General features: G+C 45.6%; 37 non-coding genes and 34 pseudogenes across 37 annotated transcripts; all 71 read right to left on the bottom strand.

Moving 5' to 3' along the window:
- Positions 1-90: 90 nt before the first annotated feature.
- LOC132879831 (5S ribosomal RNA) lies at positions 91-209 on the bottom strand (annotated as a pseudogene).
- A 112-nt stretch (positions 210-321) lies between these two features.
- LOC132878577 (5S ribosomal RNA) lies at positions 322-440 on the bottom strand (annotated as a pseudogene).
- A 117-nt stretch (positions 441-557) lies between these two features.
- On the bottom strand, positions 558-676 carry LOC132881187 (5S ribosomal RNA; annotated as a pseudogene).
- A 209-nt stretch (positions 677-885) lies between these two features.
- LOC132877705 (5S ribosomal RNA) lies at positions 886-1,004 on the bottom strand. Its single transcript, XR_009653375.1, has one exon. It is a non-coding gene; the product is annotated as a 5S ribosomal RNA (ribosomal RNA).
- A 122-nt stretch (positions 1,005-1,126) lies between these two features.
- On the bottom strand, positions 1,127-1,245 carry LOC132877706 (5S ribosomal RNA). The gene has a single exon (XR_009653376.1). It is a non-coding gene; the product is annotated as a 5S ribosomal RNA (ribosomal RNA).
- A 122-nt stretch (positions 1,246-1,367) lies between these two features.
- LOC132878311 (5S ribosomal RNA) lies at positions 1,368-1,486 on the bottom strand (annotated as a pseudogene).
- Positions 1,487-1,608: 122 nt separating this feature from the next.
- On the bottom strand, positions 1,609-1,727 carry LOC132877904 (5S ribosomal RNA). The gene has a single exon (XR_009653564.1). It is a non-coding gene; the product is annotated as a 5S ribosomal RNA (ribosomal RNA).
- Positions 1,728-1,844: 117 nt separating this feature from the next.
- On the bottom strand, positions 1,845-1,963 carry LOC132879832 (5S ribosomal RNA; annotated as a pseudogene).
- A 112-nt stretch (positions 1,964-2,075) lies between these two features.
- On the bottom strand, positions 2,076-2,194 carry LOC132877707 (5S ribosomal RNA). The gene has a single exon (XR_009653377.1). It is a non-coding gene; the product is annotated as a 5S ribosomal RNA (ribosomal RNA).
- A 127-nt stretch (positions 2,195-2,321) lies between these two features.
- Positions 2,322-2,440, bottom strand: LOC132877708 (5S ribosomal RNA). The gene has a single exon (XR_009653378.1). It is a non-coding gene; the product is annotated as a 5S ribosomal RNA (ribosomal RNA).
- A 122-nt stretch (positions 2,441-2,562) lies between these two features.
- Positions 2,563-2,681, bottom strand: LOC132879549 (5S ribosomal RNA; annotated as a pseudogene).
- Positions 2,682-2,803: 122 nt separating this feature from the next.
- LOC132877709 (5S ribosomal RNA) lies at positions 2,804-2,922 on the bottom strand. The gene has a single exon (XR_009653379.1). It is a non-coding gene; the product is annotated as a 5S ribosomal RNA (ribosomal RNA).
- A 117-nt stretch (positions 2,923-3,039) lies between these two features.
- On the bottom strand, positions 3,040-3,158 carry LOC132877710 (5S ribosomal RNA). The gene has a single exon (XR_009653380.1). It is a non-coding gene; the product is annotated as a 5S ribosomal RNA (ribosomal RNA).
- Positions 3,159-3,275: 117 nt separating this feature from the next.
- LOC132881377 (5S ribosomal RNA) lies at positions 3,276-3,394 on the bottom strand (annotated as a pseudogene).
- Positions 3,395-3,508: 114 nt separating this feature from the next.
- LOC132878578 (5S ribosomal RNA) lies at positions 3,509-3,627 on the bottom strand (annotated as a pseudogene).
- A 122-nt stretch (positions 3,628-3,749) lies between these two features.
- LOC132876720 (5S ribosomal RNA) lies at positions 3,750-3,868 on the bottom strand. Its single transcript, XR_009652426.1, has one exon. It is a non-coding gene; the product is annotated as a 5S ribosomal RNA (ribosomal RNA).
- A 117-nt stretch (positions 3,869-3,985) lies between these two features.
- On the bottom strand, positions 3,986-4,104 carry LOC132881188 (5S ribosomal RNA; annotated as a pseudogene).
- Positions 4,105-4,278: 174 nt separating this feature from the next.
- On the bottom strand, positions 4,279-4,397 carry LOC132877711 (5S ribosomal RNA). The gene has a single exon (XR_009653381.1). It is a non-coding gene; the product is annotated as a 5S ribosomal RNA (ribosomal RNA).
- A 122-nt stretch (positions 4,398-4,519) lies between these two features.
- LOC132877712 (5S ribosomal RNA) lies at positions 4,520-4,638 on the bottom strand. Its single transcript, XR_009653382.1, has one exon. It is a non-coding gene; the product is annotated as a 5S ribosomal RNA (ribosomal RNA).
- A 122-nt stretch (positions 4,639-4,760) lies between these two features.
- Positions 4,761-4,879, bottom strand: LOC132878312 (5S ribosomal RNA; annotated as a pseudogene).
- Positions 4,880-5,001: 122 nt separating this feature from the next.
- On the bottom strand, positions 5,002-5,120 carry LOC132877905 (5S ribosomal RNA). The gene has a single exon (XR_009653565.1). It is a non-coding gene; the product is annotated as a 5S ribosomal RNA (ribosomal RNA).
- A 117-nt stretch (positions 5,121-5,237) lies between these two features.
- On the bottom strand, positions 5,238-5,356 carry LOC132879834 (5S ribosomal RNA; annotated as a pseudogene).
- A 112-nt stretch (positions 5,357-5,468) lies between these two features.
- Positions 5,469-5,587, bottom strand: LOC132877715 (5S ribosomal RNA). Its single transcript, XR_009653384.1, has one exon. It is a non-coding gene; the product is annotated as a 5S ribosomal RNA (ribosomal RNA).
- A 127-nt stretch (positions 5,588-5,714) lies between these two features.
- On the bottom strand, positions 5,715-5,833 carry LOC132877716 (5S ribosomal RNA). Its single transcript, XR_009653385.1, has one exon. It is a non-coding gene; the product is annotated as a 5S ribosomal RNA (ribosomal RNA).
- A 122-nt stretch (positions 5,834-5,955) lies between these two features.
- Positions 5,956-6,074, bottom strand: LOC132879551 (5S ribosomal RNA; annotated as a pseudogene).
- Positions 6,075-6,196: 122 nt separating this feature from the next.
- LOC132876721 (5S ribosomal RNA) lies at positions 6,197-6,315 on the bottom strand. Its single transcript, XR_009652427.1, has one exon. It is a non-coding gene; the product is annotated as a 5S ribosomal RNA (ribosomal RNA).
- A 117-nt stretch (positions 6,316-6,432) lies between these two features.
- LOC132881189 (5S ribosomal RNA) lies at positions 6,433-6,551 on the bottom strand (annotated as a pseudogene).
- Positions 6,552-6,820: 269 nt separating this feature from the next.
- On the bottom strand, positions 6,821-6,939 carry LOC132877717 (5S ribosomal RNA). Its single transcript, XR_009653386.1, has one exon. It is a non-coding gene; the product is annotated as a 5S ribosomal RNA (ribosomal RNA).
- Positions 6,940-7,066: 127 nt separating this feature from the next.
- Positions 7,067-7,185, bottom strand: LOC132877718 (5S ribosomal RNA). The gene has a single exon (XR_009653387.1). It is a non-coding gene; the product is annotated as a 5S ribosomal RNA (ribosomal RNA).
- A 122-nt stretch (positions 7,186-7,307) lies between these two features.
- On the bottom strand, positions 7,308-7,426 carry LOC132879552 (5S ribosomal RNA; annotated as a pseudogene).
- Positions 7,427-7,548: 122 nt separating this feature from the next.
- LOC132878173 (5S ribosomal RNA) lies at positions 7,549-7,667 on the bottom strand (annotated as a pseudogene).
- Positions 7,668-7,784: 117 nt separating this feature from the next.
- On the bottom strand, positions 7,785-7,903 carry LOC132877719 (5S ribosomal RNA). The gene has a single exon (XR_009653388.1). It is a non-coding gene; the product is annotated as a 5S ribosomal RNA (ribosomal RNA).
- Positions 7,904-8,020: 117 nt separating this feature from the next.
- LOC132881378 (5S ribosomal RNA) lies at positions 8,021-8,139 on the bottom strand (annotated as a pseudogene).
- A 114-nt stretch (positions 8,140-8,253) lies between these two features.
- On the bottom strand, positions 8,254-8,372 carry LOC132878579 (5S ribosomal RNA; annotated as a pseudogene).
- Positions 8,373-8,494: 122 nt separating this feature from the next.
- Positions 8,495-8,613, bottom strand: LOC132876722 (5S ribosomal RNA). Its single transcript, XR_009652428.1, has one exon. It is a non-coding gene; the product is annotated as a 5S ribosomal RNA (ribosomal RNA).
- Positions 8,614-8,730: 117 nt separating this feature from the next.
- On the bottom strand, positions 8,731-8,849 carry LOC132881190 (5S ribosomal RNA; annotated as a pseudogene).
- Positions 8,850-8,993: 144 nt separating this feature from the next.
- LOC132877720 (5S ribosomal RNA) lies at positions 8,994-9,112 on the bottom strand. The gene has a single exon (XR_009653389.1). It is a non-coding gene; the product is annotated as a 5S ribosomal RNA (ribosomal RNA).
- A 122-nt stretch (positions 9,113-9,234) lies between these two features.
- LOC132878684 (5S ribosomal RNA) lies at positions 9,235-9,353 on the bottom strand (annotated as a pseudogene).
- A 122-nt stretch (positions 9,354-9,475) lies between these two features.
- Positions 9,476-9,594, bottom strand: LOC132878313 (5S ribosomal RNA; annotated as a pseudogene).
- A 122-nt stretch (positions 9,595-9,716) lies between these two features.
- Positions 9,717-9,835, bottom strand: LOC132877906 (5S ribosomal RNA). Its single transcript, XR_009653566.1, has one exon. It is a non-coding gene; the product is annotated as a 5S ribosomal RNA (ribosomal RNA).
- A 117-nt stretch (positions 9,836-9,952) lies between these two features.
- LOC132879835 (5S ribosomal RNA) lies at positions 9,953-10,071 on the bottom strand (annotated as a pseudogene).
- A 112-nt stretch (positions 10,072-10,183) lies between these two features.
- LOC132877721 (5S ribosomal RNA) lies at positions 10,184-10,302 on the bottom strand. Its single transcript, XR_009653390.1, has one exon. It is a non-coding gene; the product is annotated as a 5S ribosomal RNA (ribosomal RNA).
- Positions 10,303-10,429: 127 nt separating this feature from the next.
- Positions 10,430-10,548, bottom strand: LOC132877722 (5S ribosomal RNA). Its single transcript, XR_009653391.1, has one exon. It is a non-coding gene; the product is annotated as a 5S ribosomal RNA (ribosomal RNA).
- A 122-nt stretch (positions 10,549-10,670) lies between these two features.
- LOC132879554 (5S ribosomal RNA) lies at positions 10,671-10,789 on the bottom strand (annotated as a pseudogene).
- A 122-nt stretch (positions 10,790-10,911) lies between these two features.
- Positions 10,912-11,030, bottom strand: LOC132877723 (5S ribosomal RNA). The gene has a single exon (XR_009653392.1). It is a non-coding gene; the product is annotated as a 5S ribosomal RNA (ribosomal RNA).
- Positions 11,031-11,147: 117 nt separating this feature from the next.
- Positions 11,148-11,266, bottom strand: LOC132877724 (5S ribosomal RNA). The gene has a single exon (XR_009653393.1). It is a non-coding gene; the product is annotated as a 5S ribosomal RNA (ribosomal RNA).
- Positions 11,267-11,383: 117 nt separating this feature from the next.
- Positions 11,384-11,502, bottom strand: LOC132881379 (5S ribosomal RNA; annotated as a pseudogene).
- Positions 11,503-11,616: 114 nt separating this feature from the next.
- LOC132878580 (5S ribosomal RNA) lies at positions 11,617-11,735 on the bottom strand (annotated as a pseudogene).
- Positions 11,736-11,857: 122 nt separating this feature from the next.
- On the bottom strand, positions 11,858-11,976 carry LOC132876723 (5S ribosomal RNA). Its single transcript, XR_009652429.1, has one exon. It is a non-coding gene; the product is annotated as a 5S ribosomal RNA (ribosomal RNA).
- A 117-nt stretch (positions 11,977-12,093) lies between these two features.
- On the bottom strand, positions 12,094-12,212 carry LOC132881191 (5S ribosomal RNA; annotated as a pseudogene).
- Positions 12,213-12,421: 209 nt separating this feature from the next.
- LOC132877726 (5S ribosomal RNA) lies at positions 12,422-12,540 on the bottom strand. The gene has a single exon (XR_009653395.1). It is a non-coding gene; the product is annotated as a 5S ribosomal RNA (ribosomal RNA).
- A 122-nt stretch (positions 12,541-12,662) lies between these two features.
- Positions 12,663-12,781, bottom strand: LOC132878685 (5S ribosomal RNA; annotated as a pseudogene).
- Positions 12,782-12,903: 122 nt separating this feature from the next.
- LOC132878314 (5S ribosomal RNA) lies at positions 12,904-13,022 on the bottom strand (annotated as a pseudogene).
- Positions 13,023-13,144: 122 nt separating this feature from the next.
- LOC132877907 (5S ribosomal RNA) lies at positions 13,145-13,263 on the bottom strand. Its single transcript, XR_009653567.1, has one exon. It is a non-coding gene; the product is annotated as a 5S ribosomal RNA (ribosomal RNA).
- A 117-nt stretch (positions 13,264-13,380) lies between these two features.
- LOC132879836 (5S ribosomal RNA) lies at positions 13,381-13,499 on the bottom strand (annotated as a pseudogene).
- A 112-nt stretch (positions 13,500-13,611) lies between these two features.
- LOC132877727 (5S ribosomal RNA) lies at positions 13,612-13,730 on the bottom strand. Its single transcript, XR_009653396.1, has one exon. It is a non-coding gene; the product is annotated as a 5S ribosomal RNA (ribosomal RNA).
- Positions 13,731-13,857: 127 nt separating this feature from the next.
- Positions 13,858-13,976, bottom strand: LOC132877728 (5S ribosomal RNA). Its single transcript, XR_009653397.1, has one exon. It is a non-coding gene; the product is annotated as a 5S ribosomal RNA (ribosomal RNA).
- A 122-nt stretch (positions 13,977-14,098) lies between these two features.
- LOC132879555 (5S ribosomal RNA) lies at positions 14,099-14,217 on the bottom strand (annotated as a pseudogene).
- A 122-nt stretch (positions 14,218-14,339) lies between these two features.
- On the bottom strand, positions 14,340-14,458 carry LOC132877729 (5S ribosomal RNA). The gene has a single exon (XR_009653398.1). It is a non-coding gene; the product is annotated as a 5S ribosomal RNA (ribosomal RNA).
- A 122-nt stretch (positions 14,459-14,580) lies between these two features.
- On the bottom strand, positions 14,581-14,699 carry LOC132877730 (5S ribosomal RNA). The gene has a single exon (XR_009653399.1). It is a non-coding gene; the product is annotated as a 5S ribosomal RNA (ribosomal RNA).
- Positions 14,700-14,821: 122 nt separating this feature from the next.
- On the bottom strand, positions 14,822-14,940 carry LOC132877908 (5S ribosomal RNA). The gene has a single exon (XR_009653568.1). It is a non-coding gene; the product is annotated as a 5S ribosomal RNA (ribosomal RNA).
- Positions 14,941-15,057: 117 nt separating this feature from the next.
- On the bottom strand, positions 15,058-15,176 carry LOC132879837 (5S ribosomal RNA; annotated as a pseudogene).
- A 112-nt stretch (positions 15,177-15,288) lies between these two features.
- Positions 15,289-15,407, bottom strand: LOC132877731 (5S ribosomal RNA). The gene has a single exon (XR_009653400.1). It is a non-coding gene; the product is annotated as a 5S ribosomal RNA (ribosomal RNA).
- A 117-nt stretch (positions 15,408-15,524) lies between these two features.
- Positions 15,525-15,643, bottom strand: LOC132877732 (5S ribosomal RNA). The gene has a single exon (XR_009653401.1). It is a non-coding gene; the product is annotated as a 5S ribosomal RNA (ribosomal RNA).
- Positions 15,644-15,760: 117 nt separating this feature from the next.
- LOC132881380 (5S ribosomal RNA) lies at positions 15,761-15,879 on the bottom strand (annotated as a pseudogene).
- Positions 15,880-15,993: 114 nt separating this feature from the next.
- Positions 15,994-16,112, bottom strand: LOC132878582 (5S ribosomal RNA; annotated as a pseudogene).
- Positions 16,113-16,234: 122 nt separating this feature from the next.
- Positions 16,235-16,353, bottom strand: LOC132876829 (5S ribosomal RNA). The gene has a single exon (XR_009652530.1). It is a non-coding gene; the product is annotated as a 5S ribosomal RNA (ribosomal RNA).
- Positions 16,354-16,470: 117 nt separating this feature from the next.
- On the bottom strand, positions 16,471-16,589 carry LOC132881193 (5S ribosomal RNA; annotated as a pseudogene).
- A 144-nt stretch (positions 16,590-16,733) lies between these two features.
- LOC132881195 (5S ribosomal RNA) lies at positions 16,734-16,852 on the bottom strand (annotated as a pseudogene).
- A 224-nt stretch (positions 16,853-17,076) lies between these two features.
- Positions 17,077-17,195, bottom strand: LOC132877733 (5S ribosomal RNA). The gene has a single exon (XR_009653402.1). It is a non-coding gene; the product is annotated as a 5S ribosomal RNA (ribosomal RNA).
- A 122-nt stretch (positions 17,196-17,317) lies between these two features.
- Positions 17,318-17,436, bottom strand: LOC132877734 (5S ribosomal RNA). The gene has a single exon (XR_009653403.1). It is a non-coding gene; the product is annotated as a 5S ribosomal RNA (ribosomal RNA).
- Positions 17,437-17,500: the final 64 nt, after the last annotated feature.

The raw sequence follows: 17,500 nt of genomic DNA on the forward strand, positions 1-17,500 counted from the left end.
TCTTGCCTTGCCTTGCGACCAGAAGGAAAATTCTTGCCTTGCGAGCAGAAGGAAAATTCAAACAGATTTCTGCAAGAAGACAAAATAAAATGCTTACAGTACCTGGTATTACTAGGCAGTCTCCCACTCAAGTACTAAACAGGCCCAACTCTGTTTAGTTTCTGAGATCTGACAGGATCAGGCGTTGTCAGAGTGGTTTGGCCGTAAGCAACAGCTTGTTGGAAATGTGCCATTTTTCTTGCCTTGCGATCAGAAGGAAAATTCTTGCCTTGCGACCAGAAGGAAAATTCAAACAGATTTCTGCAAGAAGACAAAATAAAATGCTTACAGTACCTGGTATTCCTAGGCAGTCTCCCACTCAAGTACTAACCAGGCCCAACTCTGTTTAGCTTCTGACATCAGACGGGATCAGGCGTTGTCAGAGTGGTTTGGCCATAAGCAACAGTTAGTTGGAAATGTGCCGTTTTTCTTGCCTTGCCTTGCGCCCAGAAGGAAAATTCTTGCCTTGCGAGCAGAAGGAAAATTCAAACAGATTTCTGCAAGGAGACAAAATAAAATGCTTACAGTACCTGGTATTCCTAGGCAGTCTCACACTCAAGTACTAACCAGGCCCAACTCTGTTTAGCTTCTCAGATCAGACAGGATCAGGCATTGTCAGAGTGGTTTGGACGTAAACAACAGTCTGGAAATGTGCGCCTTGCCTTGCCTTGCCTTGCCTTGCCTTGCCTTGCCTTGCCTTGCCTTGCCTTGCCTTGCCTTGCCTTGCCTTGCCTTGCCTTGCCTTGCCTTGCCTTGCCTTGCCTTGCCTTGCGCCCAGAAGGAAAATTCTTGCCTTGCGAGCAGAAGGAAAATTCAAACAGATTTCTGCAAGAAGACAAAATAAAATGCTTACAGTACCTGGTATTCCTAGGCAGTCTCCCACTCAAGTACTAACCAGGCCCAACTCTGTTTAGCTTCTGAGATCAGACGGGATCAGGCGTTGTCAGAGTGGTTTGGCCATAAGCAACAGTTAGTTGGAAATGTGTCGTTTTTCTTGCCTTGCCTTGCCTTGCGCCCAGAAGGAAAATTCTTGCCTTGCGAGCAGAAGGAAAATTCAAACAGATTTCTGCTAGAAGACAAAATAAAATGCTTACAGTACCTGGTATTCCTAGGCAGTCTCCCACTCAAGTACTAACCAGGCCCAACTCTGTTTAGCTTCTGAGATCAGACGGGATCAGGCGTTGTCAGAGTGGTTTGGCCATAAGCAACAGTTAGTTGGAAATGTGCCGTTTTTCTTGCCTTGCCTTGCCTTGCGACCAGAAGGAAAATTCTTGCCTTGCGAGCAGAAGGAAAATTCAAACAGATTTCTGCAAGAAGACAAAATAAAATGCTTACAGTACCTGGTATTCCTAGGCAGTCTCCCACTCAAGTACTAACCAGGCCTAACTCTGTTTAGCTTCTGAGATCAGACGGGATCAGGCGTTGTCAGAGTGGTTTGGCCATAAGCAACAGTGAGTTGGAAATGTGCCGTTTTTCTTGCCTTGCCTTGCCTTGCGCCCAGAAGGAAAATTCTTGCCTTGCGAGCAGAAGGAAAATTCAAACAGATTTCTGCTAGAAGACAAAATAAAATGCTTACAGTACCTGGTATTCCTAGGCAGTCTCCCACTCAAGTACTATCCAGGCCCAACTCTGTTTAGCTTCTGAGATCAGACGGGATCAGGCGTTGTCAGAGTGGTTTGGCCATAAGCAGCAGTTAGTTGGAAATGTGCCGTTTTTCTTGCCTTGCCTTGCGACCAGAAGGAAAATTCTTGCCTTGCGAGCAGAAGGAAAATTCAAACAGATTTCTGCAAGAAGACAAAATAAAATGCTTACAGTACCTGGTATTACTAGGCAGTCTCCCACTCAAGTACTAAACAGGCCCAACTCTGTTTAGTTTCTGAGATCTGACAGGATCAGGCGTTGTCAGAGTGGTTTGGCCGTAAGCAACAGCTTGTTGGAAATGTGCCATTTTTCTTGCCTTGCGCCCAGAAGGAAAATTCTTGCCTTGCGACCAGAAGGAAAATTCAAACAGATTTCTGCTAGAAGACAAAATAAAATGCTTACAGTACCTGGTATTCCTAGGCAGTCTCCCACTCAAGTACTAACCAGGCCCAACTCTGTTTAGCTTCTGAGATCAGACGGGATCAGGCGTTGTCAGAGTGGTTTGGCCATAAGCAACAGTTAGTTGGAAATGTGCCGTTTTTCTTGCCTTGCCTTGCCTTGCCTTGCGCCCAGAAGGAAAATTCTTGCCTTGCGAGCAGAAGGAAAATTCAAACAGATTTCTGCAAGAAGACAAAATAAAATGCTTACAGTACCTGGTATTCCTAGGCAGTCTCCCACTCAAGTACTAACCAGGCCCAACTCTGTTTAGCTTCTGAGATCAGACGGGATCAGGCGTTGTCAGAGTGGTTTGGCCATAAGCAACAGTTAGTTGGAAATGTGCCGTTTTTCTTGCCTTGCCTTGCCTTGCGCCCAGAAGGAAAATTCTTGCCTTGCGAGCAGAAGGAAAATTCAAACAGATTTCTGCTAGAAGACAAAATAAAATGCTTACAGTACCTGGTATTCCTATTCAGTCTCCCACTCAAGTACTAACCAGGCCCAACTCTGTTTAGTTTCTGAGATCAGACGGGATCAGGCGATGTCAGAGTGGTTTGGCCATAAGCAACAGTTAGTTGGAAATGTGCCGTTTTTCTTGCCTTGCCTTGCCTTGCGCCCAGAAGGAAAATTCTTGCCTTGCGAGCAGAAGGAAAATTCAAACAGATTTCTGCAAGAAGACAAAATAAAATGCTTACAGTACCTGGTATTCCTAGGCAGTCTCCCACTCAAGTACTAACCAGGCCCAACTCTGTTTAGCTTCTGAGATCAGACGGGATCAGGCGTTGTCAGAGTGGTTTGGCCATAAGCAACAGTTAGTTGGAAATGTGCCGTTTTTCTTGCCTTGCCTTGCGCCCAGAAGGAAAATTCTTGCCTTGCGAGCAGAAGGAAAATTCAAACAGATTTCTGCTAGAAGACAAAATAAAATGCTTACAGTACCTGGTATTCCTAGGCAGTCTCCCACTCAAGTACTAACCAGGCCCAACTCTGTTTAGCTTCTGAGATCAGACGGGATCAGGCGTTGTCAGAGTGGTTTGGCCATAAGCAACAGTTAGTTGGAAATGTGCCGTTTTTCTTGCCTTGCCTTGCGACCAGAAGGAAATTTCTTGCCTTGCGAGCAGAAGGAAAATTCAAACAGATTTCTGCAAGAAGACAAAATAAAATGCTTACAGTACCTGGTATTACTAGGCAGTCTCCCACTCAAGTACTAAACAGGCCCAACTCTGTTTAGCTTCTCAGATCAGACAGGATCAGGCATTGTCAGAGTGGTTTGGACATAAGCAATAGTCTGGAAATGTGCCGTTTTTCTTGCCTTGCCTTGCGATCAGAAGGAAAATTCTTGCCTTGCGACCAGAAGGAAAATTCAAACAGATTTCTGCAAGAAGACAAAATAAAATGCTTACAGTACCTGGTATTCCTAGGCAGTCTCCCACTCAAGTACTAACCAGGCCCAACTCTGTTTAGCTTCTGACATCAGACGGGATCAGGCGTTGTCAGAGTGGTTTGGCCATAAGCAACAGTTAGTTGGAAATGTGCCGTTTTTCTTGCCTTGCCTTGCCTTGCGCCCAGAAGGAAAATTCTTGCCTTGCGAGCAGAAGGAAAATTCAAACAGATTTCTGCTAGAAGACAAAATAAAATGCTTACAGTACCTGGTATTCCTAGGCAGTCTCCCACTCAAGTACTAACCAGGCCCAACTCTGTTTAGCTTCTGAGATCAGACGGGATCAGGCGTTGTCAGAGTGGTTTGGCCGTAAGCAACAGTTAGTTGGAAATGTGCCGTTTTTCTTGCCTTGCCTTGCGACCAGAAGGAAAATTCTTGCCTTGCGAGCAGAAGGAAAATTCAAACAGATTTCTGCAAGGAGACAAAATAAAATGCTTACAGTACCTGGTATTCCTAGGCAGTCTCACACTCAAGTACTAACCAGGCCCAACTCTGTTTAGCTTCTCAGATCAGACAGGATCAGGCATTGTCAGAGTGGTTTGGACGTAAACAACAGTCTGGAAATGTGTGCCTTGCCTTGCCTTGCCTTGCCTTGCCTTGCCTTGCCTTGCCTTGCCTTGCCTTGCCTTGCCTTGCCTTGCCTTGCCTTGCGCCCAGAAGGAAAATTCTTGCCTTGCGAGCAGAAGGAAAATTCAAACAGATTTCTGCAAGAAGACAAAATAAAATGCTTACAGTACCTGGTATTCCTAGGCAGTCTCCCACTCAAGTACTAACCAGGCCCAACTCTGTTTAGCTTCTGAGATCAGACGGGATCAGGCGTTGTCAGAGTGGTTTGGCCATAAGCAACAGTTAGTTGGAAATGTGTCGTTTTTCTTGCCTTGCCTTGCCTTGCGCCCAGAAGGAAAATTCTTGCCTTGCGAGCAGAAGGAAAATTCAAACAGATTTCTGCTAGAAGACAAAATAAAATGCTTACAGTACCTGGTATTCCTAGGCAGTCTCCCACTCAAGTACTAACCAGGCCCAACTCTGTTTAGCTTCTGAGATCAGACGGGATCAGGCGTTGTCAGAGTGGTTTGGCCATAAGCAACAGTTAGTTGGAAATGTGCCGTTTTTCTTGCCTTGCCTTGCCTTGCGACCAGAAGGAAAATTCTTGCCTTGCGAGCAGAAGGAAAATTCAAACAGATTTCTGCAAGAAGACAAAATAAAATGCTTACAGTACCTGGTATTCCTAGGCAGTCTCCCACTCAAGTACTAACCAGGCCTAACTCTGTTTAGCTTCTGAGATCAGACGGGATCAGGCGTTGTCAGAGTGGTTTGGCCATAAGCAACAGTGAGTTGGAAATGTGCCGTTTTTCTTGCCTTGCCTTGCCTTGCGCCCAGAAGGAAAATTCTTGCCTTGCGAGCAGAAGGAAAATTCAAACAGATTTCTGCTAGAAGACAAAATAAAATGCTTACAGTACCTGGTATTCCTAGGCAGTCTCCCACTCAAGTACTATCCAGGCCCAACTCTGTTTAGCTTCTGAGATCAGACGGGATCAGGCGTTGTCAGAGTGGTTTGGCCATAAGCAGCAGTTAGTTGGAAATGTGCCGTTTTTCTTGCCTTGCCTTGCGACCAGAAGGAAAATTCTTGCCTTGCGAGCAGAAGGAAAATTCAAACAGATTTCTGCAAGAAGACAAAATAAAATGCTTACAGTACCTGGTATTACTAGGCAGTCTCCCACTCAAGTACTAAACAGGCCCAACTCTGTTTAGTTTCTGAGATCTGACAGGATCAGGCGTTGTCAGAGTGGTTTGGCCGTAAGCAACAGCTTGTTGGAAATGTGCCATTTTTCTTGCCTTGCGCCCAGAAGGAAAATTCTTGCCTTGCGACCAGAAGGAAAATTCAAACAGATTTCTGCTAGAAGACAAAATAAAATGCTTACAGTACCTGGTATTCCTAGGCAGTCTCCCACTCAAGTACTAACCAGGCCCAACTCTGTTTAGCTTCTGAGATCAGACGGGATCAGGCGTTGTCAGAGTGGTTTGGCCATAAGCAACAGTTAGTTGGAAATGTGCCGTTTTTCTTGCCTTGCCTTGCCTTGCCTTGCGCCCAGAAGGAAAATTCTTGCCTTGCGAGCAGAAGGAAAATTCAAACAGATTTCTGCAAGAAGACAAAATAAAATGCTTACAGTACCTGGTATTCCTAGGCAGTCTCCCACTCAAGTACTAACCAGGCCCAACTCTGTTTAGCTTCTGAGATCAGACGGGATCAGGCGTTGTCAGAGTGGTTTGGCCATAAGCAACAGTTAGTTGGAAATGTGCCGTTTTTCTTGCCTTGCCTTGCCTTGCGCCCAGAAGGAAAATTCTTGCCTTGCGAGCAGAAGGAAAATTCAAACAGATTTCTGCTAGAAGACAAAATAAAATGCTTACAGTACCTGGTATTCCTATTCAGTCTCCCACTCAAGTACTAACCAGGCCCAACTCTGTTTAGTTTCTGAGATCAGACGGGATCAGGCGATGTCAGAGTGGTTTGGCCATAAGCAACAGTTAGTTGGAAATGTGCCGTTTTTCTTGCCTTGCCTTGCCTTGCGCCCAGAAGGAAAATTCTTGCCTTGCGAGCAGAAGGAAAATTCAAACAGATTTCTGCTAGAAGACAAAATAAAATGCTTACAGTACCTGGTATTCCTAGGCAGTCTCCCACTCAAGTACTAACCAGGCCCAACTCTGTTTAGCTTCTGAGATCAGACGGGATCAGGCGTTGTCAGAGTGGTTTGGCCGTAAGCAACAGTTAGTTGGAAATGTGCCGTTTTTCTTGCCTTGCCTTGCGACCAGAAGGAAAATTCTTGCCTTGCGAGCAGAAGGAAAATTCAAACAGATTTCTGCAAGGAGACAAAATAAAATGCTTACAGTACCTGGTATTCCTAGGCAGTCTCACACTCAAGTACTAACCAGGCCCAACTCTGTTTAGCTTCTCAGATCAGACAGGATCAGGCATTGTCAGAGTGGTTTGGACGTAAACAACAGTCTGGAAATGTGCGCCTTGCCTTGCCTTGCCTTGCCTTGCCTTGCCTTGCCTTGCCTTGCCTTGCCTTGCCTTGCCTTGCCTTGCCTTGCCTTGCCTTGCCTTGCCTTGCCTTGCCTTGCCTTGCCTTGCCTTGCCTTGCCTTGCCTTGCCTTGCCTTGCCTTGCCTTGCCTTGCCTTGCCTTGCCTTGCGCCCAGAAGGAAAATTCTTGCCTTGCGAGCAGAAGGAAAATTCAAACAGATTTCTGCAAGAAGACAAAATAAAATGCTTACAGTACCTGGTATTCCTAGGCAGTCTCCCACTCAAGTACTAACCAGGCCCAACTCTGTTTAGCTTCTGAGATCAGACGGGATCAGGCGTTGTCAGAGTGGTTTGGCCATAAGCAACAGTTAGTTGGAAATGTGCCGTTTTTCTTGCCTTGCCTTGCCTTGCCTTGCGCCCAGAAGGAAAATTCTTGCCTTGCGAGCAGAAGGAAAATTCAAACAGATTTCTGCAAGAAGACAAAATAAAATGCTTACAGTACCTGGTATTCCTAGGCAGTCTCCCACTCAAGTACTAACCAGGCCCAACTCTGTTTAGCTTCTGAGATCAGACGGGATCAGGCGTTGTCAGAGTGGTTTGGCCATAAGCAACAGTTAGTTGGAAATGTGCCGTTTTTCTTGCCTTGCCTTGCCTTGCGCCCAGAAGGAAAATTCTTGCCTTGCGAGCAGAAGGAAAATTCAAACAGATTTCTGCTAGAAGACAAAATAAAATGCTTACAGTACCTGGTATTCCTATTCAGTCTCCCACTCAAGTACTAACCAGGCCCAACTCTGTTTAGTTTCTGAGATCAGACGGGATCAGGCGATGTCAGAGTGGTTTGGCCATAAGCAACAGTTAGTTGGAAATGTGCCGTTTTTCTTGCCTTGCCTTGCCTTGCGCCCAGAAGGAAAATTCTTGCCTTGCGAGCAGAAGGAAAATTCAAACAGATTTCTGCAAGAAGACAAAATAAAATGCTTACAGTACCTGGTATTCCTAGGCAGTCTCCCACTCAAGTACTAACCAGGCCCAACTCTGTTTAGCTTCTGAGATCAGACAGGATCAGGCGTTGTCAGAGTGGTTTGGCCATAAGCAACAGTTAGTTGGAAATGTGCCGTTTTTCTTGCCTTGCCTTGCGCCCAGAAGGAAAATTCTTGCCTTGCGAGCAGAAGGAAAATTCAAACAGATTTCTGCTAGAAGACAAAATAAAATGCTTACAGTACCTGGTATTCCTAGGCAGTCTCCCACTCAAGTACTAACCAGGCCCAACTCTGTTTAGCTTCTGAGATCAGACGGGATCAGGCGTTGTCAGAGTGGTTTGGCCATAAGCAACAGTTAGTTGGAAATGTGCCGTTTTTCTTGCCTTGCCTTGCGACCAGAAGGAAAATTCTTGCCTTGCGAGCAGAAGGAAAATTCAAACAGATTTCTGCAAGAAGACAAAATAAAATGCTTACAGTACCTGGTATTACTAGGCAGTCTCCCACTCAAGTACTAAACAGGCCCAACTCTGTTTAGCTTCTCAGATCAGACAGGATCAGGCATTGTCAGAGTGGTTTGGACATAAGCAATAGTCTGGAAATGTGCCGTTTTTCTTGCCTTGCCTTGCGATCAGAAGGAAAATTCTTGCCTTGCGACCAGAAGGAAAATTCAAACAGATTTCTGCAAGAAGACAAAATAAAATGCTTACAGTACCTGGTATTCCTAGGCAGTCTCCCACTCAAGTACTAACCAGGCCCAACTCTGTTTAGCTTCTGACATCAGACGGGATCAGGCGTTGTCAGAGTGGTTTGGCCATAAGCAACAGTTAGTTGGAAATGTGCCGTTTTTCTTGCCTTGCCTTGCCTTGCGCCCAGAAGGAAAATTCTTGCCTTGCGAGCAGAAGGAAAATTCAAACAGATTTCTGCTAGAAGACAAAATAAAATGCTTACAGTACCTGGTATTCCTAGGCAGTCTCCCACTCAAGTACTAACCAGGCCCAACTCTGTTTAGCTTCTGAGATCAGACGGGATCAGGCGTTGTCAGAGTGGTTTGGCCGTAAGCAACAGTTAGTTGGAAATGTGCCGTTTTTCTTGCCTTGCCTTGCGACCAGAAGGAAAATTCTTGCCTTGCGAGCAGAAGGAAAATTCAAACAGATTTCTGCAAGGAGACAAAATAAAATGCTTACAGTACCTGGTATTCCTAGGCAGTCTCACACTCAAGTACTAACCAGGCCCAACTCTGTTTAGCTTCTCAGATCAGACAGGATCAGGCATTGTCAGAGTGGTTTGGACGTAAACAACAGTCTGGAAATGTGTGCCTTGCCTTGCCTTGCCTTGCCTTGCCTTGCCTTGCCTTGCCTTGCCTTGCGCCCAGAAGGAAAATTCTTGCCTTGCGAGCAGAAGGAAAATTCAAACAGATTTCTGCAAGAAGACAAAATAAAATGCTTACAGTACCTGGTATTCCTAGGCAGTCTCCCACTCAAGTACTAACCAGGCCCAACTCTGTTTAGCTTCTGAGATCAGACGGGATCAGGCGTTGTCAGAGTGGTTTGGCCATAAGCAACAGTTAGTTGGAAATGTGTCGTTTTTCTTGCCTTGCCTTGCCTTGCGCCCAGAAGGAAAATTCTTGCCTTGCGAGCAGAAGGAAAATTCAAACAGATTTCTGCTAGAAGACAAAATAAAATGCTTACAGTACCTGGTATTCCTAGGCAGTCTCCCACTCAAGTACTAACCAGGCCCAACTCTGTTTAGCTTCTCAGATCAGACGGGATCAGGCGTTGTCAGAGTGGTTTGGCCATAAGCAACAGTTAGTTGGAAATGTGCCGTTTTTCTTGCCTTGCCTTGCCTTGCGACCAGAAGGAAAATTCTTGCCTTGCGAGCAGAAGGAAAATTCAAACAGATTTCTGCAAGAAGACAAAATAAAATGCTTACAGTACCTGGTATTCCTAGGCAGTCTCCCACTCAAGTACTAACCAGGCCTAACTCTGTTTAGCTTCTGAGATCAGACGGGATCAGGCGTTGTCAGAGTGGTTTGGCCATAAGCAACAGTGAGTTGGAAATGTGCCGTTTTTCTTGCCTTGCCTTGCCTTGCGCCCAGAAGGAAAATTCTTGCCTTGCGAGCAGAAGGAAAATTCAAACAGATTTCTGCTAGAAGACAAAATAAAATGCTTACAGTACCTGGTATTCCTAGGCAGTCTCCCACTCAAGTACTATCCAGGCCCAACTCTGTTTAGCTTCTGAGATCAGACGGGATCAGGCGTTGTCAGAGTGGTTTGGCCATAAGCAGCAGTTAGTTGGAAATGTGCCGTTTTTCTTGCCTTGCCTTGCGACCAGAAGGAAAATTCTTGCCTTGCGAGCAGAAGGAAAATTCAAACAGATTTCTGCAAGAAGACAAAATAAAATGCTTACAGTACCTGGTATTACTAGGCAGTCTCCCACTCAAGTACTAAACAGGCCCAACTCTGTTTAGTTTCTGAGATCTGACAGGATCAGGCGTTGTCAGAGTGGTTTGGCCGTAAGCAACAGCTTGTTGGAAATGTGCCATTTTTCTTGCCTTGCGCCCAGAAGGAAAATTCTTGCCTTGCGACCAGAAGGAAAATTCAAACAGATTTCTGCTAGAAGACAAAATAAAATGCTTACAGTACCTGGTATTCCTAGGCAGTCTCCCACTCAAGTACTAACCAGGCCCAACTCTGTTTAGCTTCTGAGATCAGACGGGATCAGGCGTTGTCAGAGTGGTTTGGCCATAAGCAACAGTTAGTTGGAAATGTGCCGTTTTTCTTGCCTTGCCTTGCCTTGCCTTGCGCCCAGAAGGAAAATTCTTGCCTTGCGAGCAGAAGGAAAATTCAAACAGATTTCTGCAAGAAGACAAAATAAAATGCTTACAGTACCTGGTATTCCTAGGCAGTCTCCCACTCAAGTACTAACCAGGCCCAACTCTGTTTAGCTTCTGAGATCAGACGGGATCAGGCGTTGTCAGAGTGGTTTGGCCATAAGCAACAGTTAGTTGGAAATGTGCCGTTTTTCTTGCCTTGCCTTGCCTTGCGCCCAGAAGGAAAATTCTTGCCTTGCGAGCAGAAGGAAAATTCAAACAGATTTCTGCTAGAAGACAAAATAAAATGCTTACAGTACCTGGTATTCCTATTCAGTCTCCCACTCAAGTACTAACCAGGCCCAACTCTGTTTAGTTTCTGAGATCAGACGGGATCAGGCGATGTCAGAGTGGTTTGGCCATAAGCAACAGTTAGTTGGAAATGTGCCGTTTTTCTTGCCTTGCCTTGCCTTGCGCCCAGAAGGAAAATTCTTGCCTTGCGAGCAGAAGGAAAATTCAAACAGATTTCTGCAAGAAGACAAAATAAAATGCTTACAGTACCTGGTATTCCTAGGCAGTCTCCCACTCAAGTACTAACCAGGCCCAACTCTGTTTAGCTTCTGAGATCAGACGGGATCAGGCGTTGTCAGAGTGGTTTGGCCATAAGCAACAGTTAGTTGGAAATGTGCCGTTTTTCTTGCCTTGCCTTGCGCCCAGAAGGAAAATTCTTGCCTTGCGAGCAGAAGGAAAATTCAAACAGATTTCTGCTAGAAGACAAAATAAAATGCTTACAGTACCTGGTATTCCTAGGCAGTCTCCCACTCAAGTACTAACCAGGCCCAACTCTGTTTAGCTTCTGAGATCAGACGGGATCAGGCGTTGTCAGAGTGGTTTGGCCATAAGCAACAGTTAGTTGGAAATGTGCCGTTTTTCTTGCCTTGCCTTGCGACCAGAAGGAAAATTCTTGCCTTGCGAGCAGAAGGAAAATTCAAACAGATTTCTGCAAGAAGACAAAATAAAATGCTTACAGTACCTGGTATTACTAGGCAGTCTCCCACTCAAGTACTAAACAGGCCCAACTCTGTTTAGCTTCTCAGATCAGACAGGATCAGGCATTGTCAGAGTGGTTTGGACATAAGCAATAGTCTGGAAATGTGCCGTTTTTCTTGCCTTGCCTTGCGATCAGAAGGAAAATTCTTGCCTTGCGACCAGAAGGAAAATTCAAACAGATTTCTGCAAGAAGACAAAATAAAATGCTTACAGTACCTGGTATTCCTAGGCAGTCTCCCACTCAAGTACTAACCAGGCCCAACTCTGTTTAGCTTCTGACATCAGACGGGATCAGGCGTTGTCAGAGTGGTTTGGCCATAAGCAACAGTTAGTTGGAAATGTGCCGTTTTTCTTGCCTTGCCTTGCCTTGCGCCCAGAAGGAAAATTCTTGCCTTGCGAGCAGAAGGAAAATTCAAACAGATTTCTGCTAGAAGACAAAATAAAATGCTTACAGTACCTGGTATTCCTAGGCAGTCTCCCACTCAAGTACTAACCAGGCCCAACTCTGTTTAGCTTCTGAGATCAGACGGGATCAGGCGTTGTCAGAGTGGTTTGGCCGTAAGCAACAGTTAGTTGGAAATGTGCCGTTTTTCTTGCCTTGCCTTGCGACCAGAAGGAAAATTCTTGCCTTGCGAGCAGAAGGAAAATTCAAACAGATTTCTGCAAGGAGACAAAATAAAATGCTTACAGTACCTGGTATTCCTAGGCAGTCTCACACTCAAGTACTAACCAGGCCCAACTCTGTTTAGCTTCTCAGATCAGACAGGATCAGGCATTGTCAGAGTGGTTTGGACGTAAACAACAGTCTGGAAATGTGCGCCTTGCCTTGCCTTGCCTTGCCTTGCCTTGCCTTGCCTTGCCTTGCCTTGCCTTGCCTTGCCTTGCCTTGCCTTGCCTTGCCTTGCCTTGCCTTGCCTTGCCTTGCCTTGCCTTGCGCCCAGAAGGAAAATTCTTGCCTTGCGAGCAGAAGGAAAATTCAAACAGATTTCTGCAAGAAGACAAAATAAAATGCTTACAGTACCTGGTATTCCTAGGCAGTCTCCCACTCAAGTACTAACCAGGCCCAACTCTGTTTAGCTTCTGAGATCAGACGGGATCAGGCGTTGTCAGAGTGGTTTGGCCATAAGCAACAGTTAGTTGGAAATGTGTCGTTTTTCTTGCCTTGCCTTGCCTTGCGCCCAGAAGGAAAATTCTTGCCTTGCGAGCAGAAGGAAAATTCAAACAGATTTCTGCTAGAAGACAAAATAAAATGCTTACAGTACCTGGTATTCCTAGGCAGTCTCCCACTCAAGTACTAACCAGGCCCAACTCTGTTTAGCTTCTCAGATCAGACGGGATCAGGCGTTGTCAGAGTGGTTTGGCCATAAGCAACAGTTAGTTGGAAATGTGCCGTTTTTCTTGCCTTGCCTTGCCTTGCGACCAGAAGGAAAATTCTTGCCTTGCGAGCAGAAGGAAAATTCAAACAGATTTCTGCAAGAAGACAAAATAAAATGCTTACAGTACCTGGTATTCCTAGGCAGTCTCCCACTCAAGTACTAACCAGGCCTAACTCTGTTTAGCTTCTGAGATCAGACGGGATCAGGCGTTGTCAGAGTGGTTTGGCCATAAGCAACAGTGAGTTGGAAATGTGCCGTTTTTCTTGCCTTGCCTTGCCTTGCGCCCAGAAGGAAAATTCTTGCCTTGCGAGCAGAAGGAAAATTCAAACAGATTTCTGCTAGAAGACAAAATAAAATGCTTACAGTACCTGGTATTCCTAGGCAGTCTCCCACTCAAGTACTATCCAGGCCCAACTCTGTTTAGCTTCTGAGATCAGACGGGATCAGGCGTTGTCAGAGTGGTTTGGCCATAAGCAGCAGTTAGTTGGAAATGTGCCGTTTTTCTTGCCTTGCCTTGCGACCAGAAGGAAAATTCTTGCCTTGCGAGCAGAAGGAAAATTCAAACAGATTTCTGCAAGAAGACAAAATAAAATGCTTACAGTACCTGGTATTACTAGGCAGTCTCCCACTCAAGTACTAAACAGGCCCAACTCTGTTTAGTTTCTGAGATCTGACAGGATCAGGCGTTGTCAGAGTGGTTTGGCCGTAAGCAACAGCTTGTTGGAAATGTGCCATTTTTCTTGCCTTGCGCCCAGAAGGAAAATTCTTGCCTTGCGACCAGAAGGAAAATTCAAACAGATTTCTGCTAGAAGACAAAATAAAATGCTTACAGTACCTGGTATTCCTAGGCAGTCTCCCACTCAAGTACTAACCAGGCCCAACTCTGTTTAGCTTCTGAGATCAGACGGGATCAGGCGTTGTCAGAGTGGTTTGGCCATAAGCAACAGTTAGTTGGAAATGTGCCGTTTTTCTTGCCTTGCCTTGCCTTGCCTTGCGCCCAGAAGGAAAATTCTTGCCTTGCGAGCAGAAGGAAAATTCAAACAGATTTCTGCAAGAAGACAAAATAAAATGCTTACAGTACCTGGTATTCCTAGGCAGTCTCCCACTCAAGTACTAACCAGGCCCAACTCTGTTTAGCTTCTGAGATCAGACGGGATCAGGCGTTGTCAGAGTGGTTTGGCCATAAGCAACAGTTAGTTGGAAATGTGCCGTTTTTCTTGCCTTGCCTTGCCTTGCGCCCAGAAGGAAAATTCTTGCCTTGCGAGCAGAAGGAAAATTCAAACAGATTTCTGCTAGAAGACAAAATAAAATGCTTACAGTACCTGGTATTCCTATTCAGTCTCCCACTCAAGTACTAACCAGGCCCAACTCTGTTTAGTTTCTGAGATCAGACGGGATCAGGCGATGTCAGAGTGGTTTGGCCATAAGCAACAGTTAGTTGGAAATGTGCCGTTTTTCTTGCCTTGCCTTGCCTTGCGCCCAGAAGGAAAATTCTTGCCTTGCGAGCAGAAGGAAAATTCAAACAGATTTCTGCAAGAAGACAAAATAAAATGCTTACAGTACCTGGTATTCCTAGGCAGTCTCCCACTCAAGTACTAACCAGGCCCAACTCTGTTTAGCTTCTGAGATCAGACGGGATCAGGCGTTGTCAGAGTGGTTTGGCCATAAGCAACAGTTAGTTGGAAATGTGTCGTTTTTCTTGCCTTGCCTTGCCTTGCGCCCAGAAGGAAAATTCTTGCCTTGCGACCAGAAGGAAAATTCAAACAGATTTCTGCTAGAAGACAAAATAAAATGCTTACAGTACCTGGTATTCCTAGGCAGTCTCCCACTCAAGTACTAACCAGGCCCAACTCTGTTTAGCTTCTGAGATCAGACGGGATCAGGCGTTGTCAGAGTGGTTTGGCCATAAGCAACAGTGAGTTGGAAATGTGCCGTTTTTCTTGCCTTGCCTTGCCTTGCGCCCAGAAGGAAAATTCTTGCCTTGCGAGCAGAAGGAAAATTCAAACAGATTTCTGCTAGAAGACAAAATAAAATGCTTACAGTACCTGGTATTCCTAGGCAGTCTCCCACTCAAGTACTATCCAGGCCCAACTCTGTTTAGCTTCTGAGATCAGACGGGATCAGGCGTTGTCAGAGTGGTTTGGCCATAAGCAGCAGTTAGTTGGAAATGTGCCGTTTTTCTTGCCTTGCCTTGCGACCAGAAGGAAAATTCTTGCCTTGCGAGCAGAAGGAAAATTCAAACAGATTTCTGCAAGAAGACAAAATAAAATGCTTACAGTACCTGGTATTACTAGGCAGTCTCCCACTCAAGTACTAAACAGGCCCAACTCTGTTTAGTTTCTGAGATCTGACAGGATCAGGCGTTGTCAGAGTGGTTTGGCCGTAAGCAACAGCTTGTTGGAAATGTGCCATTTTTCTTGCCTTGCGCCCAGAAGGAAAATTCTTGCCTTGCGAGCAGAAGGAAAATTCAAACAGATTTCTGCAAGAAGACAAAATAAAATGCTTACAGTACCTGGTATTCCTAGGCAGTCTCCCACTCAAGTACTAACCAGGCCCAACTCTGTTTAGCTTCTGAGATCAGACGGGATCAGGCGTTGTCAGAGTGGTTTGGCCATAAGCAACAGTTAGTTGGAAATGTGCCGTTTTTCTTGCCTTGCCTTGCGCCCAGAAGGAAAATTCTTGCCTTGCGAGCAGAAGGAAAATTCAAACAGATTTCTGCTAGAAGACAAAATAAAATGCTTACAGTACCTGGTATTCCTAGGCAGTCTCCCACTCAAGTACTAACCAGGCCCAACTCTGTTTAGCTTCTGAGATCAGACGGGATCAGGCGTTGTCAGAGTGGTTTGGCCATAAGCAACAGTTAGTTGGAAATGTGCCGTTTTTCTTGCCTTGCCTTGCGACCAGAAGGAAAATTCTTGCCTTGCGAGCAGAAGGAAAATTCAAACAGATTTCTGCAAGAAGACAAAATAAAATGCTTACAGTACCTGGTATTACTAGGCAGTCTCCCACTCAAGTACTAAACAGGCCCAACTCTGTTTAGCTTCTCAGATCAGACAGGATCAGGCATTGTCAGAGTGGTTTGGACATAAGCAATAGTCTGGAAATGTGCCGTTTTTCTTGCCTTGCCTTGCGATCAGAAGGAAAATTCTTGCCTTGCGACCAGAAGGAAAATTCAAACAGATTTCTGCAAGAAGACAAAATAAAATGCTTACAGTACCTGGTATTCCTAGGCAGTCTCCCACTCAAGTACTAACCAGGCCCAACTCTGTTTAGCTTCTGACATCAGACGGGATCAGGCGTTGTCAGAGTGGTTTGGCCATAAGCAACAGTTAGTTGGAAATGTGCCGTTTTTCTTGCCTTGCCTTGCCTTGCGCCCAGAAGGAAAATTCTTGCCTTGCGAGCAGAAGGAAAATTCAAACAGATTTCTGCTAGAAGACAAAATAAAATGCTTACAGTACCTGGTATTCCTAGGCAGTCTCCCACTCAAGTACTAACCAGGCCCAACTCTGTTTAGCTTCTGAGATCAGACGGGATCAGGCGTTGTCAGAGTGGTTTGGCTGTAAGCAACAGTTAGTTGGAAATGTGCCGTTTTTCTTGCCTTGCCTTGCGACCAGAAGGAAAATTCTTGCCTTGCGAGCAGAAGGAAAATTCAAACAGATTTCTGCAAGGAGACAAAATAAAATGCTTACAGTACCTGGTATTCCTAGGCAGTCTCACACTCAAGTACTAACCAGGCCCAACTCTGTTTAGCTTCTCAGATCAGACAGGATCAGGCATTGTCAGAGTGGTTTGGACGTAAACAACAGTCTGGAAATGTGTGCCTTGCCTTGCCTTGCCTTGCCTTGCCTTGCCTTGCCTTGCCTTGCCTTGCGCCCAGAAGGAAAATTCTTGCCTTGCGAGCAGAAGGAAAATTCAAACAGATTTCTGCAAGGAGACAAAATAAAATGCTTACAGTACCTGGTATTCCTAGGCAGTCTCACACTCAAGTACTAACCAGGCCCAACTCTGTTTAGCTTCTCAGATCAGACAGGATCAGGCATTGTCAGAGTGGTTTGGACGTAAACAACAGTCTGGAAATGTGCGCCTTGCCTTGCCTTGCCTTGCCTTGCCTTGCCTTGCCTTGCCTTGCCTTGCCTTGCCTTGCCTTGCCTTGCCTTGCCTTGCCTTGCCTTGCCTTGCCTTGCCTTGCCTTGCCTTGCCTTGCCTTGCCTTGCGCCCAGAAGGAAAATTCTTGCCTTGCGAGCAGAAGGAAAATTCAAACAGATTTCTGCAAGAAGACAAAATAAAATGCTTACAGTACCTGGTATTCCTAGGCAGTCTCCCACTCAAGTACTAACCAGGCCCAACTCTGTTTAGCTTCTGAGATCAGACGGGATCAGGCGTTGTCAGAGTGGTTTGGCCATAAGCAACAGTTAGTTGGAAATGTGTCGTTTTTCTTGCCTTGCCTTGCCTTGCGCCCAGAAGGAAAATTCTTGCCTTGCGAGCAGAAGGAAAATTCAAACAGATTTCTGCTAGAAGACAAAATAAAATGCTTACAGTACCTGGTATTCCTAGGCAGTCTCCCACTCAAGTACTAACCAGGCCCAACTCTGTTTAGCTTCTGAGATCAGACGGGATCAGGCGTTGTCAGAGTGGTTTGGCCATAAGCAACAGTTAGTTGGAAATGTGCCGTTTTTCTTGCCTTGCCTTGCCTTGCGACCAGAAGGAAAATT

This window comes from Neoarius graeffei (assembly GCF_027579695.1).
Source record: "Neoarius graeffei isolate fNeoGra1 chromosome 18 unlocalized genomic scaffold, fNeoGra1.pri SUPER_18_unloc_1, whole genome shotgun sequence".
Lineage (NCBI taxonomy): Eukaryota > Metazoa > Chordata > Actinopteri > Siluriformes > Ariidae > Neoarius > Neoarius graeffei.